Below are 18,479 nucleotides of genomic sequence, written 5' to 3'. Positions count from 1 at the left end.
TAAGAGAACAAGTACCATTTACAAATTGGCCCACAGAATTTGGGGTGGTAAATTCTTTCCCTCTTTGGCATCCAGAGAATGTTTTACACTAGGAAAGGCTATGGTGGAAAGGGATATGATATAGCATCTTCCCCTCAGGCGAGATTTATAAATTTAGTGCCGAGGCTCTTCTGTTTCCAGAGTGCAGACGCAAGGTCAAGTACATCTGTGTAGTTCAGCAGGGTGGGCTTCGTTATTTTGGAGGAAGCAACAAAACCAACTTTGGCCACATTAAGAAAACCAAGTAAACAGCTGACTGTGTTGTATATTAGAAGACTCCCAAAAGCTAAGTAAAGTCTAGTAAAATCAGGCTTAATTAATTGGCAGAAATCAGAACTATTCATGGTCCAGGGGCCAGCAGCAGTTCCCCCAAAGACTCCTCAAAAAATGAGCTATAAACATTTTCCGTCTTTATTTACTCAAAACATTGAAAGGGAGAGAAGAGTATGAACCTAGTTTAGTCCCATGAGTAGAAGGACCAGCTGTTGGGAAACAGCTGGACTCCACCATAGATAATGAGAGGGCCAGTAATCCATCTCAGGAATTTGGGTTCTATTACTGAAAGAATAGGTGTCATGTCATTTTTTAAAAGTCATAAATATCCACTGCTATAACTAGAAGTCTGAATCAGGTTTTAGACAAGACCATATATTAATTTACCACCTGTCTTTTTAAATATTCTATTTATTATTTTTGTGTATATGAATGTATTGCCTGCATGTATGTAAGTGCACCTGTATCATGCAATGTCCGCAGAAGTCAGAAAAGGCGTCAGATTCCCCCTGGAACTTGGGTTACAAATCGTTGTTAGTCACCATGTGGGCACTGGGAACTGAACCCTGGTCCTATGCAAGAGCAGCCAGTGCTCTTAACTACTGACATCTCTCCAGCCCTCCCCACCCCCATCTTTATAAAAGGAACTATCAGGTCATTATTCTATCTTTGTGGAACATAAATATACCTGCCAATCATTCATCACGTTATTGAAAGATTCTTGTAGTTTTATGTGTAGATGAGCTAATGATTAAACTAGAGTCAAACTTTAGCATGGGGGTTCAAAATAGTTCAATCTATTTTAGAAATACAATGATTAGTTCAAGAAATAAAGAGATTTTACAGGGTTTCAACTGTCAATTTCCATCAAAATGGGCAGTAGTCTCATTTTCAAATCTTTCCTATATAGACCAATGTGAATTAAGTGGTAAGCCCATAGACATTTTAAATAGAGGGATAACATTCACTGTGAGACCTGACAATAGAATTCTGGGAATACCACACTATCAATCAGTGAGGGGCCTTTTCTAGCTTCCTTCAGGCCTTTGGTCCATTTTGTTAATTGAATTTTTGCGAATTTCATAAAATACATCTTAATCATAGTTAGCACTCCCTTCCTTTTTGCAACCCCCATAGCCTGCCCATAGACTTCATGCGTTTTGTCATATATGTTAAGGCCTATGAAGTCAAGTTTGTGTACGCAGATGACCCTTGGTATGAGTTTATCCACTGGAAACTGATCAGCCTGTTTAGCATCACTCCCTTAAAGACCAGCTCTCCTTCTCCCAGCAGTGATCAGCTACCAATACTTCCTCAACAAAATTGCTGCATATTTCCTCAGTTCTATGCTGGCCTTTATCTGATTGCATTTGCATAATAGGTCTTGTTTATGCTGTTACCATTTGCTATAAGTTCACATGAGCAAGATCCCAGGAGCCTGTATGACTGTTTCCTTATGGTCATGCACCTCCTCCCCTGGTTCTTACAATCTTTCTGTTCCCTCTTCTACAATGGTCCCTGAGCCCTAGGAGGGTGAAATTTAATATAGGAGTCCTATCCAGAGACACACACTCTACAGTCTCTTATTCTCTACTCTTTGGTCAGTTGTGGCCTTTTGTGTTCGTTGCCCTCTGTTGCATGAGGAAGTCATCACTGATGAAAGTTGGGAGATACATTAGTATTCTCTCTACACCTTGTTCCACTGTGTTCTGTTAGCCTTCGGCATAGAGGTTCCATTGTAGTTGTGTCACTTAAGGTTGAGCATCTATATTGGTGAAGTAGCAGCACTTTTATCTTAGGGGTAATCAACAGCTACCTAATTGTACTTAACGTCTACTCGATGGGTGGGAACTCATGTGTAGCACTGCAAATATAGGCAAATACACATGTGTGGAGAGGTCATAGATCTTAGAGAAAATCCTGTGTCTGTCACATTCCTAGACAAATGTAATTTCTTACTATATACCAAATATGTATCCTTATATTTACAGAGAAGTATGCCAGTCACTACTCATTTATGGTGCACGCCTTTAATCCCAGCACTTGAGAGGCAGAGGCAGGTGGATCTTTGTGAGTTCAAGGCCAGCCTGGTCTACATAGTGAGTTCTAGGACAGCTGGGGCTACAAGGGGACCCTGTTTCAAAAAAAAAAAAAAAAAAAAAAAAAAAAAAAACTTCTTTTGCAACAGAGACTATTACAGAGTTCCACAACTGATCACACTCAAAGAATAAGGGTCTTTGAATCCATTTAATGTTCCTCTTCACTCCTACCTTCTCAGGAGGTAGAACGAGCAATCATAGTACACTATTGCCACAGACACTGCCAATTCTTCCCATTTATTTGTGTTCATCTGCTGTCATAATAATTTGGCAAAGTAGCACAGTTATAGGGAATCATAGTTGAGGCTGCGTCTTAGCCTTTCATAATGGTCACCAGCCTGAGTATTGGCAGACAATAATACAAAGCCTCATGAGAAGCCTTTGGGGATCCTATTGGCAAGCCTTCAACAAAGGTTCTTTACCTTCTTACCCATGGCATTTCTTTACTGTTGGGTGATGTATGGACATCAAGGTTGGAGTGATTATAGACTCAAAGGTGATTTTGAGAATGGAGCCTTCACATGTCATAAGAATAAGAGAAAATAAAACCAAGTCCCTAAGAACTCTGCAGAGCCACAGTTCTAGATTCCTGTCTAGTTTAATTTTAAAGTCACTGCTGTGGTAGAGATCTGTCTTTAATAGCCAGATTTACTCATATCTATATACCTACCAAATGACCAGCACATAGACATCTGACCCACACTCAACCTGCTGCAGCCTCTTCCCCAGTAAAGTAGCTGGCCCAGTACAAGCATGACTCCAAGTTATACCAGTGTCCTCTCTAGAGGCTGTATGCAGGTGGTTCTTACTCCTTTGGGGTTGTTTGGATGCTGAATTATAGCATTATTTGCAGCTTCTCAACTTCTGTAATCTCATGAGTATGAGAAAGTGAGAGCAGAGTACAGAGAAAACAAACTAGACAGAAAAGCTGTGTGGAAGACTGCACTAGCTGGCTCTCCATCACTGTAACAAATGTCTGAGACAAGTCTACCTACAAAGAAGAAAGATTTATTTTGGTTCATGTTTTTGGAGATTTCAGTCCATGAATAATTGACTCTGTTGCTTTGAGCCTAAGGTGATTCAGTATCTCCCAGTGTGTGTAAGGCAGAGAAAGTCCTTTCATCTCAAATCGTAAATCAAAAGAGGGGGCTGGAGAGATGGCTCAGCAGTTAAGAACACTGGCTGTTCTTGCAGAAGACCCAGGTTTGAATCCCAGCACCCACATGGCAGCTAACAACTGTCTGTAACTCCAGTTCCAGGGGATCCTCTTTTGTCCTCTGTGGGCACTGCACGACACAGGTGCACTTACCTATGTGCAGGCAATACAGGCATACGCATAAAATAAAAATAATGAATAATTTTTAAAAGAAAGAAATCAAAAAGAAAAAACAAAAGAAACAGAGTCCCATAATCCCCTTCAAAGGCATAATTCCCAGTGATATAAACCTCCCAACAGGCCCTACCTCCAGAAGCTTCTACCATTCCACACCACAGGCTGGGGGATGCAAGCCTTTAACACATAGGCCACTGGGGTACACTTATTCAAAGTGCAGCAAAGACATAGATGTTTGACATCATTTGAGTTTTTGATAGCAATTCTGCCCATACGCTTACCAAACTTTTGAGGTTTCTGGCTCTTACTCTTGAGAAACTCACAGCTTAGTAGAGGACACAGAAAGAGAGACAATTAATTATTGTGTTAAGTGAAGTGGTAAAGATAGGCAGGCACAGAACATTTCTAGAGCAAAAAACTCTCCAGCCAAGCATGCAAGAAAAGGGGAAGAAATGAGAGAGGCATGATATCTAAAATGGCCTTGTGATAGTGACATGTCAGAGGTAGAGGTAAGGATCTGCGGTTAAGTAAGGGGGTAGAAAGAATATCCAAGCACTCCCACTGTCTGCCTAGTGGACAGAGAGGCAAGTGGCAGATAGCATGTACCTAAGCTGGAAGCAAAGTACAGTCAGAAGGGCAAGAAAAGACGCCCATTGTGGTCACTGTAATGTGTGCACCAAGGGCCTAGCGTGGGAAAGGACAGTAGTGGAAGATTTGAGGGGAAAAATACCTGACATTTTATATTTTTAAATTTTTGTTGATTCAGTCATTTCATACCATGTATTTTGGTCATATTCAGACCCCCTCCCTCATCGATCCCCTCAACTTGCCACCCCCTGACCCCTACCCCCACTCCAACTCTATGTCCTCTATTAGCAAATGAAAAACCCATCCATCTTCCACAACACAGCTGAGCTGGGTGCCAAAGAAGTCACATCTCATTAGAATGGCAGCGATCCGCAATTCTTACACACAGATGGGCCAAAGGAAGGGCCCACTCCCCTTCCTTTGTACATAGTTTGGGGTCGGTATACACCCAGGTTTCTTGGAATGGAGTTTTCACAGTTGTCTGTTTCTCTTACACACTGCTTAGGATTGTCAAGTAGGGATTTCTCTTTTCCTCAGCGATCAGAAATGCTTGGGTTTCCTCATTTAAGTTAGTTGTTCACAGCTCAAGTGCATGCAGATTACACTTTGGCTGTTCCTGGGCCTCATTCAGTATACTCACCCCACTTTGGTCCAAGGTGTTCTCCAACAGGTTGATTCCCCACAGGGTTTTCCTGTGGGCAAAAGCAGAAGCAGGTCCTCACAGCAGTTAGCAATTAGCGCACAGGCCTCCTGCCTAAGATTCTCTGAGTGGCAGTTGGAATGTTTCACAAAAGTTTTACACCAGTGTTCTCTAACTTATTTTCAGAAATCTGTAGACTTCTAAATTTCCTGTTGCTGCTGATGACTGCAGCCAGGTCTTGACAGCCACTGGTTGATGATGATGGTTGAGCCAACCATAGGTGCACTATGCAGTGGCCACTGGGCAGGCCAGCCACCAGCAACAGAGGCGCACAGGGTGTGGGACTGTGGGGTGGTTGCAACCACCTCCAGACTGCCCCTGCCATCTGGCAGGAGGCCAGGCAGGGCAGCTTCTCCCACTGGGGCACAGGTGGCCATGCCTGAGTTTTTTCTTCATCATGGTCCAGGATGCTGTTGGCCCTCCTGATGTCTGCTGTCCTTGAATCTTCTTCCATGTCCAAGGAGAACCAGTGAGGAGACATCTTACCAGAGCTACATTTTAGGTCTCTGTGCCAAGAGACACTATCCTGCTGCAATTGCTATGGCTCCCGCAGCCAGGTTGTGGCCATCTTGGCTCACCAGTTATTTTCTTTCTTATTTGCCAAGTCCTGAGTTCAGAATGTTAAGATGGATATTTTCTTCTTAAGGTCAAGAAAATATTCATCCTGTGTGATAAGTTTCCTCACATGACCAGCACATGGGCTCAGCCTCCTCATTCCCCTGCCATTTTACCAAGGTTCTCAATAGAATGAAGAGGCCCGACGTCATGTTTTTAGTCCTTGGTAAGAGTCACCACTGCTGCCATCGTTGCTCCAGGCGCTCAGCCGTGCGTCTGCAATCTTGGCTCCCCAGTTATTGTCTTTCTTACTTGCCAAGTCTTGAGTTCAGAGTTTTGAGATTAATAAAGAAGCAAATAAGGTCAGGAAAGTATTCATCCTGTGTGATGTGGTTCCTCACATGGTCCAGCACACACACCCTTGGGAGCTGGCACACTCCAAGCCCCAAGGCCAGCTGCCTGGGGTAAGTCTCATTCCACAACCATATCACCAAGATTCTTTAAAACTGACATTTTAAAGCACATCTCGGTGCTCTGTGCACAAAGTAAATTCTGATGGATAATAGGACAAAAGGAGATTGAGAAGAAGGTGCTGCCAGTGGGATCAGAGGGACAGCAGGAAGGACAGGGTCTAATGGGAAGAGAGAACATATTCCTAGGTCATAGGCATTATCAAATGTTGCTGAGCCCATTACTGTAAAATTTAGGATCAAAAAGTGTTCCTAGCCATGTGTCCCTGGCCCTAACCTTCTGTCTGTCAATTACAGTCCTGATACCTGACAACTGGTTATCTCTCAGCAAATGGCAGAGTATTCCTTTAAGTCTTAGCATCTTTTCGCAGAGATACAATAACTAAACAACATTTAATATGTATCAGGAGGCAATATCTGAATAGTGCAAGACGTAGCAGAAGCAAAGAACAGACTCAGAAAGCAATTATCTTGGACATAAAATTAGAAGTTGTTTAAATCAGTTGAAAACTTTGCAGCCCTTCAGGCTTTTCTAATTTTCCTTGGCTCCATAACTCACCATGCCAGCGTCACATACAGCTCAGGGAATGCCCCAATTTGGGAGCTTCGGTTCTTTCTACTTTGGAGGTAATTCAGATTGATAGTATTAATATTACATTATTGCATCAGAAAGCTATAAAATATTCATTTTTAAGAATTTGTAAAACCAGTTTTCATCACATGAACAATAATAAAAATTACCTGGGACAATATGGGTGATTTTCAAAACATATTGTAACCTCTATCTAAAGTCTTATTGATTTAATTTTGGAAGCAGAAACCAAGACACCATATCAGCTAAGGAACTGACTTTTAAAGTATGGGCCTTGGTGTCGCAGAAGCAGTTATTACCAGCTAACTTGTTAGAAATACAAAGTCTTAAACCTCAATCCAGACCTGTTGAAGCAAGTTCTGAAAGATAAGCGATCACTTTTAACAATCCCCTCAGATGTCTGCCTTGCATGGTAAAGGCAGAGAAGCTCTGAAACAAAGAAGAGTGCAAAGGACAAAGCTAGGGAGGGAAAAGAGGAAGAAAAGGGAGATGGAAAAGAAAGAAGACGGGAAAGGAAAGACAGGGAAGCAGGAAGGAAGGGGAAACTGAGGAAGGAAAATAAGAGTTCCCGGGAAGAAGGGGGAGCGAAGGGGACAGTCACAGGTGTCCTTAGATAAGAGATTAAATACGCGTCTTTTGAAGATAATTACGTCACAATATTTCAATGATTTCACAAGTTAAATACTTTCCAAGTCCCCCGGAACCTAATAAAGGTAATATCTCTAAAATTTTTAGACCAAACTTGCTCAATATTAAATTGTTTTAGCACAGCTCTTTTACTAATCCTTATTTTGCTCCATCATTAGTCATCATCACTGTGGTTTGAATACAGCTTGCCTCTTCTCAAACTCGTGTTCGAGTTTAATCTCATTCTGAGGATTTAAGGTAGAAATTTAACCCATGTGTGGACTTTAGAGGTGGGACTTTTGTGAAGCAGAGGATGAAAGTCATCAGGGAAGAGCTATGTGACTGAACACTGGTAGATTTATGAAAAGGAAAGAGGTCAGCCATAGACATCTGCTAAATGTCTCTGGCCACATGATACCCTATTCCACCTCAGCACTCCACCTACAAGAAGGCTATCACTAGATGGTGACTTTAACCCTGGAACAGAACCATAAAACTATTTTAAATAATTTACCCAGTCTGTAGTATTATATTATTATCAAGAAAAATAGACTAGGACAATGATTTTAATCTGTTTCTTTCTAAGACTTTCATTCTCTAATTAGCCTCTGGGCTTTTTAAAATTCTGCTTTCACTCTAGATCTTTTATGACTTCCTTGAAGCGCTCTTCAGAGCCTATATTTTAACTCATCCAGCTGAATTCCAACCAAAAGAAAAAGCTGAAAGGGCACCAGCTGAGGAGCAGTGAGAGCCACTCTGCCATATGGAAAGATTCAGCACTGTCGTGTGCTCTTAACCGAGAATAAGAGATGAGACATATATTTGCTCAAACGAATCAAGAACACTTTCCATTCGAAGGAGGAATGCCTGAGAGAAGCAGAGCCAAATGTTTTCCAGTATCATTTGGCTTTCTTATGACGACTTGAAGATTTCCTGGAGTTTTATTACCGACAGAAAGCACCTGAGAGACCAGCTAATTCCAAGGATTCAGCTCTTCTTCATTGTTTAATAAAAGCTATAAAGTCCACCTGGGTAGGAAATTTAAAAATTAAAAAAAATAACCAACTAATTAAAGCTAATTGGGTCAGTCTGGGCAAGCTGAGTATCCTGTTTGATTGGCCTCTTGAGGATCTGAGCTGAGCTTCACCACGCACACCTGCAAAGGGAAGTTAGAAGTCCAGATAGGTGCTGTTTCATCTGACTAAAGGTATGATTTTCAGTAAGAAATTGAAAAAAAAAAAAAGGTTATAAAAGGAAACAGTGTGTGCTGTGCTGGGATATCACACCACAGGTCCTTTCAAACTCATCCTGTTTTCTCAGAATGGAGCAAGGGGAATTATTTGAAAATTTCAACTGGCAGGGTAATGTTCAAGAAGCCCTTGCATTTCCTTCACCTGAGTTAACCAAATATATTTTAGCAGGCTTTCTTATAAGTTCTTTCTCGCCTACAACCCAGAATACGGAAGGAGAGCTAGATGGAATGAATCAAACACATAGCAGGAGGTCATATTGGGAGATGGAACCCAAATCACAGTACTCTACTGGCTCCTAGAATTGGAAGAAAAAAGAAAATTTTAATTGTTTTTATTGAAATTTTGTGTATTTCATACAGAACATATCAAACTATCTTAATCATCTTTATACCCCCATTCCCACTGGCACCCTCTCATAGCACCCCACAACTGGAGCCCATATACTTAGTCATCTCTGTTAAGGGGCACTGTGTCAAGTCAGTGTCCCCAGACGTTCCACAGCACAAGTTCACCTACTGAGGTCTAGTCAGCCTATCTGGAGTCCCCTGTTTTAGGAAGATCAGCTCTTCTTCACTTAGCAGCAGTCTGGAAAAAATTTTACCAATGTGTATGCCTATGGTAATCGGGCATTCTGAATTCTTTGTTGTGAATGTTGATCTGGTTACAACTAGTTTGGATTGCATCAGGTGAAGATGAGTCTGCACACAGCAATGACTTTTGTACTTAGCAAATTACTTTTGTATTTCAATCCACATTTTACCTTACAAAAGAACTCAAGAGAAATATGGAGTTTTATTTAAGGATATATAGATTCATGTTTCTCAAAGTGGCCAAGTAAACACCTGCCTTAGAATCATAAGCTAAAAGTATAGATTTCTAAGCCCCAGCACAGTCAAGTAAATCAGAAACTCTGACAACTAGTCCTGAGACACTGCATTTAAAAAAGAATGTTTCCCAGGTGACTTTTGTTCACTCCGAACCTGGAGAAATGCACTTCCACTGTCACCTGAGTGGTGCCGTAGTTAAGAGTTTAAGCACCCGCTCCATTAACAACTTGTTTTACCTCTTAGTACCTTGTTACTAAAATGAGGAAATCAAGAGATTTTCTCCCAAATCTTGTTCCAAGAATTAATATGTGCTTAATACAATGCCTGACTACATAAATCTTGGCTTCTTGTTATTAACAGTCGTATCACCTAAATAAAGAGAATAAGTCAATTAAAATGTGCTGACTCAATGAATCCAAGAGATAACCGTCTTATACTATTACATTATCATTGTTCTTGTAACATGCCAAAATCTTTGATGGGGTAGGGAGGCATGTGTGCTTACACACAGGGAGAGCATATGAGGGTATATGAGGGTGAAGTCTGGGAATCTTCTTCAACTGCTTCTCTACAATATTTTTTAAGACAGGGTCTGTTGCTGAACCTGGAACTTTCTGTTCCATCTAGACTGGATGACTAATACGCCATCAAGATCCACCTGTCTCTACCCCCAAGAGCTACATTAAAAATGTATCACACCACACCCAACTTTTATGGTGCTAGAGATCCAAACAGAAGTATTTGTGCAGCAGATCATCTCCACAGCCTCTAAAATCTTCATGAAGCATTAATTTGTATTGTTTCTACTACCTTCCTATTTGTCATTTACTGGACTCCTAGTACATAGCCACAATGGAAAAAGAGGAAGGGAGGGAATGAAATATGTAAAGGCAAAGGAATTTCTGATAGTTCAAAGACATAAGAATAATACTTAACTCTGGTGAAGTGCTCACTATCTGGCAGAAATGTCCCTCTAGGACTGTAGAGAGCAGTCTCTGTTAAGTATTACATTTTTTTTTAAAAAATGAACCAGTGAGGGACACAGTGGTCCAGTCCTTTAGCACTTGAGAGGCAGAGGCAGGTAGACCTCTGTGAGAGTGAGGCTAGCCTGATCTACATACTGAGTTCAAGACCAGCTGAGGCTACAGGGAGACACATTCTGGAAAAAAAAAATTTTAAATGAACCAAATTAGTTACAAATGTTATGAAATATAAGGTATGTTTCTCGGAACCCTGAATGGTTATCTGTCATTGAGGGAAGACAAAGAAAGAATGGTAACAAGATCCATATTGGGCAGAGGCCACAGCCAAGCCATCAGCCATGGCTTTACAACGCCCCTCCAGACTCTTGTTCTTGATCCCTTTTAACCAATTCTCAGGAAATTGGCAATGATATGTGCCACCCTTTCTGATGGAAGGAAAGAAGTTTCAATGTGGTTAAGGGATGGTCACACTCCACACTCCATCAGAGACTAGCTCCGAAATCCTGCTTTGCATCACTTGGCCTGAGAGATAGATACAGAGAGTCCTGCTGAGTACCTAACCCAAAATTTGGGCTTCTGGTTGAACTAGTAACATCGTCACAGAACTTCAAGATAGGTGCAAACTGAAGCATCCTAAAATAATCAGTGTTCTGAGCCATCAGAGGAATGAGGAGTTCTAAAGGCAGGGCATAACAAAGAAAGACTGAGGATAAGGAATGGAGCCCTCCAAGAAAGTGCACTTAGCCTGAGCCACAAACTGTGAGTAAGGTCAAGAAAAGGAAGGGAAAGTGTTAGGAGCAGAAGGAGCCATGTGTACTAAAAACTTGAAACTAAAAGATACTTTGAAGGAAAACAATGTTATCTAGGAAGCCAGTGGTACATAAAGCAAGGGCTAGAAATATGGAGAAAGAGAAAATAGTGAGATGCTGGTAGGCCAGGAAAGGCTTTGGAATATATATATTCTATGTTTCTGGGCAGGGGAGAGAAGGTCATGCCACAGCATGATTATGGAGGTCAGAGAACAACTTGTGAGGGTAAATTCTCTCCCTCTACCATGTGGGTCCTGGGGACTGAACTCAGGTTGCCACACTTGGCATCAAGTGCCTTTACCTGTTGAGACATCTTGCCAGACCTAGAAATGCATTCTAAAGTCAAGAAAAATATTCAACAAAAAGATAAAGCAATTGACTTATGTGAGCAGATTTTCTACTTAGTGACTCACTCCAGTGTCAGTACTTGGCACAGGGAAGGCAGAAGCTGACTGAAATTAAAGAGCTTAGACACCACTTAACATTATTTTAAGCTTTAGATCCATGACTCCCTTAATACTGTTCTCTTGCCGATTCAACTAATGCACCACAAATACAATAAGCACTATAAATACACTACAGTTTCTACTAAACCATAGCTCCAAGCATTACCTCTTATCTTGATCTTAAGATGTGTATCAGCTGTTCTTCTCTTGGCTTATTGTCTACAGCTGTGTAATAACAACACCCGGAGCACCCATTAGAGTCAATTTTATTGGTAACTTCTGCTTGCTTAAAAAGACCATCATCAATCAGCTTTTGGAAATCAAACCTAATAGCACCTCCTGTGCTGACATACACTCACAATATACTGAGCGCTAGACCCACGTGGAAAGATAGAACCATTTTTTAAAGAAGTCAGCAAAGAGAAATACCCTTCCTTTGTCAGGTTGATAAGTCACAAATGGGCTTAATAATTTTTAGTTAGCGTCACTGCTGACTACAGACTGAAAATCATTGTGTTAATCTTGAATAATGCCTCTGCTGTGAATGCTCCTCACAGCTTTTAAAATTTATTTTTTAACATTCCACTAACTGATTAGCTCTAGGTCAAAAAATAGGTGTCTGAGGAAGCTAACAAACTGATTGTATAACTCCTTTGGTTGGTTCCTGAACTATGCCAATGTGTGAGCACGCTTTGCTGATCTTTGTTTTTCCTCTTCTTTATTGCAGGCCTGTATCTGTCTCCTAAAAAATCTTTCCTTGACTGACCCAGTCCTGTTTCTTCACACCTTTCATCTCCCAAAGTTCCACTTCCATTTTGAAGATTGAATTTAGAAATGAAGGTTTTCAAGGTTGTACCCAGCTCCTTGGAGGAAGAAGCCACCAGAATGTAAAGTGGAAATGAAAGATAAATAATGTATGTTGTAATTTGTGTTATGATTCCCTTCAGAGACGACAGAGCAAATGCATAAAGATTGAGGCACTGTCCTAAGAGAAGAGATTTGGAATGAGGAAAGTTTGGAAGAAAAATGTTCAGCAAGCTCTTCTAACCCGAACTGATCGTTCTGCCATAACCCACCACTGGCTATTCTGAAATTAAAATCCTTGGATTCTGGCATTTAGTCAAACCTCCCCTTGAGTGTATGTATAATTTGCATTGTGCTTTAATATACCAGATTATGGCCAAGATGAATGGATGTCATATCCTTTCCTAGGTGACTATATAGTGAAGATGATTCTGTGTGATGTGCACGATTATGTTATATGACATACAACACGGACTAAGAAACCTGGACAGAGACATTCTCCTGCAGGGCCAAAGTCAGCAGCCATGGTAGGAGCAGGTTGACAAGTAAGCTTGCATAGCATAGAACTACAGAATGCTAGGACTGAAAGCAGAGTCCAGTCAACAACAAGCAATAAGACAGGGCCTCCAGTTCCACAGCACATGAAGGTGGATTCTGCAACACCTTCAGGGAGTGTAAAAGCAAAACTGTCCTCCTTCAAGGCTCCAATGAGAACAGATTCTCATCAACAGACACCTTCAGTGCCCCAGTGAGACCATGCATAGAAACTGAAGTTGAGCTTGGACTCTCATACTAGTCCACAGATGTGGTAACAGACAGCTGGTTTTATTCTTTTCCTTCAGTACTTCAGTAATAGAATGTTGCAGCTGGTCTTTTTCTATTGCAAAAAGTATGACATAAAATTGATTTCGATCCTTCACAGGTATTGTGACTTTGCTCTTTTGTAGTTCTTAGAATTATCTTCTTTGTCCCAGCCAAATTGGCCTGTGCACAGATTATACTTTCTTCTTAAGAGTGTGTGCACAGAGATACTCAGAAAAGAGCATGAGAGTTGTGGGCATATCACTCGTGAAATTACTGTGACTAGTGAAAATTATTTAAAAGAAAAATAAAACATTTAAAATCACTGAATAAAGTATATAACGCACAAAGGCATATGTACAAAAAGCTAAAAAATTTGGGCAAGATAGTAAAAGTCAGGTATTTTGAGTCATTGCTCGCCCTTCTCCCAACTCAGTGAATTCCAAGTAAGGTAAGGGGATCTGTACCCACCCCAGCTCTCAGTCAAGAGCTTCAGCGGTACAGCAAGCCACAAGCCACCAAGATTTCTGCCTCTGGAGATCTTTATGACAGAAACTATATTACATGCAAAGTGGCTGAGGAGTTTGGGGTGCCTTCTGTCCTCCAAGCCCTCGCTCAAGCAGTGAAGGCTCCATTCCAGGTCATCAGAAAAGAAATTGGTTTCTGTTGCGTTGTCCTTGTTTATAAGCAGGACAGTTTTCATGGTTAAACTGACAAGCTCAAAGACCAGAGGAAACGATCCACCCGGTGTCCAACTTGCAGAAAAGGGGCGTAATCCTCACAAAGTGGGGTCACTGTCTTTGTTCCTCAGCTTCCCAGTAATGGTGCAGAGGTTTTGCTGGTAAGCCATTAAAAGGTGGCTGATGGCCACAAAAAAGCACCAACTAAACCACAGATTACATAGGAATTTAACAGGCTTATGGAAAAGGCAGCTAAGAAGATCCTTTCTGAGCTAAGGACAAATCTCAAAAGCTAGCTTCAAAGAACACCTCTACAGAGACAGAAGTTTAATTGGATCAGACTGGGGAGCAATTTGTGCCCCAGGATATTGCTGAAAACAATAGGCAGATGGGCCAGCAATTAGTGGTGAGTTGGAGCTAGTGGTGTTATTATCAAAGACAGACAGTTTAGCAGAGATCAGTGAGAAAGCCAGTCCATGAGAACCTTGATAAAATCATTGTGATAGCAAGGTGACTGTGCATTGTGGTGGGCTGTACCATCAAGCAGTACAATGGGAGGAAATGGGCTTTACTAAGAATAGTCTAACTGCAAACACTAGGGATACAAATAAGTGAATTCTTCAGGCCACAGTGTGCACTGAAGATTGATGACTAACAGCATCTAGAGTTGGAACCACTGTAGCTGGCAAAAATGTCAAACCCTGCATTCAACTGCTTTGAAAAACACCAGCAGTCCTTAGAAAGGTTGCACAGAGTTACTATGTAACTTGTCAAGACACCTCCATGTATATTTCCCCCAAATGAAAATAAATCCCCCCAAACGGGGGAGACCACCACCACGTTACTTCCCCCAAGGATCAGGGCACATCAGGGAAGAAAGGACAGAAAGAATGTGAGAGCCAGAGTTTGGGGGGTAGTGCTTCAAAATAGTGTCCTCTAGATATGACATGGCTGAAACACCCATAAACGCACTGCAACTTGGGTCACCTGTACAAGACCCTCACAAGATAGGACCCTTCAACATTTCATCCTGGAAGGACAAACTCCTGAAGCCCCACCCCTTCCTGAAGGGCTAGTGACAGTTGATGAGAGCTGAGGGAGGCTTTGGTAAGTTGCCCAAGCTCTAATGAATAACCTCTCACCTAAGTTCATGTAGAAAACCCTGTCGAAACATAGTGGGTCACACACACGTATAAAACAAGACATAAAAATAGGAGGGGGACTTGTTGAGAAGAAGGATTTAGTGGGGGAATGAGCCAGGGTAACAGGAGGGGAAAAGAACTAAAAATTCATTTTAAAAAGTATGAAACTTCCAAATATTAAAAGGAAATATAGGGCTGAGGATGCAGCTCAGTCAGTACAGTGCTTACAGGAAGGCCTGGGTTCAATCCCCAGTACTGCATAAACTGAATATGGTAGAATAGTGCTCTAAGTCTAGCACCGCAGTAAGATGGAGACAGATCAAGAGTTTGAGGTTGTCCTTGATTACATAGTGAGTGTGAGGTAAGCCTGGGCCACATGAGAACTTTTTTCAAACGATATTAAGTAATTAATTAGTTAAATAAAAAATTTTCATAATGTTATTACTAATAATTAAAAAGTAGAAACCCAGTCAGGTGTGGTGGCACACACCTTTCATCCCAGCACTTGGGAGGTGGAGGCAGGCAGAGCACTGTGAAATCAAGGCCAGCCTTGTCTACAAAGAGAGTTCTAGGCCAGCTAGGGCTACAGGGAGACCCAATCTCAAAAAAAAAAGTAGAAACCAAATAGCCTTCAAATGGTGAATGGATAAATAAAATGCAGTGTTAGAATGGAATATTATTTGACTAGATAAAGAATGAAGTATAAATATATGCTCAAATATGAATGAACATTACATTATACTAAGTAAAAGAAAATAGTCACAATAAGAAGAAAAGGACAGAAATAAATAACTGGCTTATTAATAAATGGTCATAAAGCTGGAGATCTTGGGAGGAAAATTTTAATTGCTAATATTTATAAGGCTTTGTCTGGGATCATGAAAATATCCTAAAATTGATTATGCTTATTGACTGGAGTCCCAGGCTGAAGATCCAGCTCCAAAGGATTCCAAGATCTCACTCACCCCTCTGAAAAAGAAGCAGACATCAGAGAAATGAGTGGTAAAGAAACTGGAAAGGGAGCTCAAGAGTTAGCACTGACCGCTCTTAAGAGAGGACTTGGGTTTGATTCCCAGCACCCACATGGAAGCTAACAACTGTCCATATTTCCAGTTCCAGGGGAATCTGACATCTTTTGACCTCTATAGGCATTGCATGATATGGGTATACTTACACACATACAGGCAATACACTCATACACATAACATAAAAATAAACTGGAAATGAACTTATTTAAATATGCCCAATACCTGGAAAGACAGAAAAACTAACAAGGTAAGCCATGCTTTTGGGGTACTGACAACTGCTCTGGTGTGCTACAGAGGAGGAACTGGGCAGAAGACGGTAGGAAACGAGAACAGTCAGGCATTCTTGGTCAAGCTGTGGCCTGGTTGGTCATTATCTTGTATTGAACAGAGTCTTACTGCTATCAGTGAGTCCATTACTTCATGAAGGGCAGTTTCAATTTCCATCATAAGATGAGTGTGCCAATCCTGAAATTTAAGATAGGCTAAGGGGAAGAAATAACTAAAAAAGGAAAGAGATGAGCGAGACAAAGTGGGAGTTAGAAGAAGGATTGTGTCCTTCAGGGGAATCAAAGGACAAATTCGGAAGAAGCTCCTGTTATACTCTCACATTGTACACTCAATTTATAGTTACTAGTGGACAAACTGTATACTCATTGCAGACTTTGTAAGCTATATCAATAAAACTGTTGTATTCTTTTTAATATACGGTAGAGTTGCTTTCCTAAAATAGATCTACTCTAAGATTTCTTCTGAAACTTTATGTTTGCCTGAGAAAGTTTATGACGTCCTTCAGCCGTGTGGCAGAAACATGAGAACTTTTAATTATCTGACTCCTTCAAAAATGTTTTTTTACAAAAATAAAGTACATATTGCTATAAATTAATACACAGTCAGGAAGTTAGAGGTTTAATGTTGATCAGTAATATATGATTTGCTTCAAAAGATTTTTGAGAATTGGTAAATAGAATTCACATTCCCTCCTGTTCCCAAAATCAGTGGTTTGCTTAACTCATCATTAGTGAGTTATTCAGGCATAAAATGTGCTTTGATGCTCTGGTTTTAGTTACAGATATCCAACCTTTAAAATTAGGATTATTCATTGCTCAGATACACTGGACCTGCAATTTTGATCACTGCATTACACCTGGATTTTTTAAGAAGGCAGAGTTAAATGTTTGATATTCAAAAACAGACTGAAATCAATCTTTTTTTAACTTAAAAATAACTGAGAATTTCATACATGCATATAAAGTGATTTGATCAAATCCATACCTAGTCCCTCCCCTCCAACTCCTCCCATATCTCCCCATGACTTCTTTCTGACAACTTCATGTACTCTTTCTTTCTTTCTTTTTTAAATGGGGAATTTTACTACTCTAATATTCCCCCCTCTGAAGAAGTAACCCTAAAATCTTTTAGGGATGAGATAAAAGCTCCAAAATATTTTTGACATTTTTGGCCTTTGGAACAGAGTATGTTGCCAAGAGGCCCACGGACATTTTGACTTTTAGCCAAGAAACTGGCTACTTTTCTTTGTGGTCTCTTTACCTTAACTGCCTAGCCAATTCCTACCTCCTATTCTTATCACACCATCTCTGATGGGGTTACCCAAATTGTCAATAGGGAATAAGGACACAGACTGCTCTGGATTCTTCCATGCTGAACAGAGACACAAGGTGAGGCAATTGGGGTACCCCTTCTGTGGATCTATCTAAAAGACTCCCAAATTGTATAATTCTTATCTATAGGAAGAAAAGAAAGTCCTTGACTAGTAAATAGGAGATATGAAGGAGAAGTAAAGGCAAGAGGAGGGGACTATGGAGAATCTCTCAAAATGTCCTGTAACTGTGGTGAGTCACCTGTCCTCTTGTTCAGAGAAAACCATGGAGACCGCACCAGATGAACTTGAACTAGTGTCCAGTCTACAAAGAAGGTCAACTCAGAGGAAACATTTCCTCCATGCTTCCAAGTGAAGCCAGCCATGGTCAAGGAGGACCTTTGACTTACCGTCACATAGATGGAACTGGTAAAAGAAAGGAGCCAGGGGCTCCTCCCAAGCCCATGGGATCCCTGAGGAACAGATCTTCAAATGAAGACTAAAAATAAATTGGTTTATTTGGGAAAATTGTATGATCTTAAACACCCAAAAAGAAAGTATAACCAAAGATTAAAGTAATCAGTATATTTCTTTTTTTTTCTTTTTTTTTTCTTTTTTTTAATTAAAAGAAGCATTTCATTACAACAGCATTAACCTATTCAATAACATTTTTCTGAGCTAGGGTACATCTCTTTTAAAATTGGCTGTATATTTTTAGGTTTACAGATGAATTATTACACTTGTACAACCTTTTACTCATTATAAACTCTATAAGATATAAAATTACAAGTTTTTATTAGTCACTTTTCTTGTTGCTGCGATAAAATGCCTGA

This window comes from Nannospalax galili, unplaced genomic scaffold, assembly GCF_000622305.1.
Source record: "Nannospalax galili isolate Female #2095 unplaced genomic scaffold, S.galili_v1.0 scaffold281, whole genome shotgun sequence".
In the NCBI taxonomy this organism is placed as follows: domain Eukaryota; kingdom Metazoa; phylum Chordata; class Mammalia; order Rodentia; family Spalacidae; genus Nannospalax; species Nannospalax galili.
Note: the sequence above shows the minus strand (reverse complement) of the source record.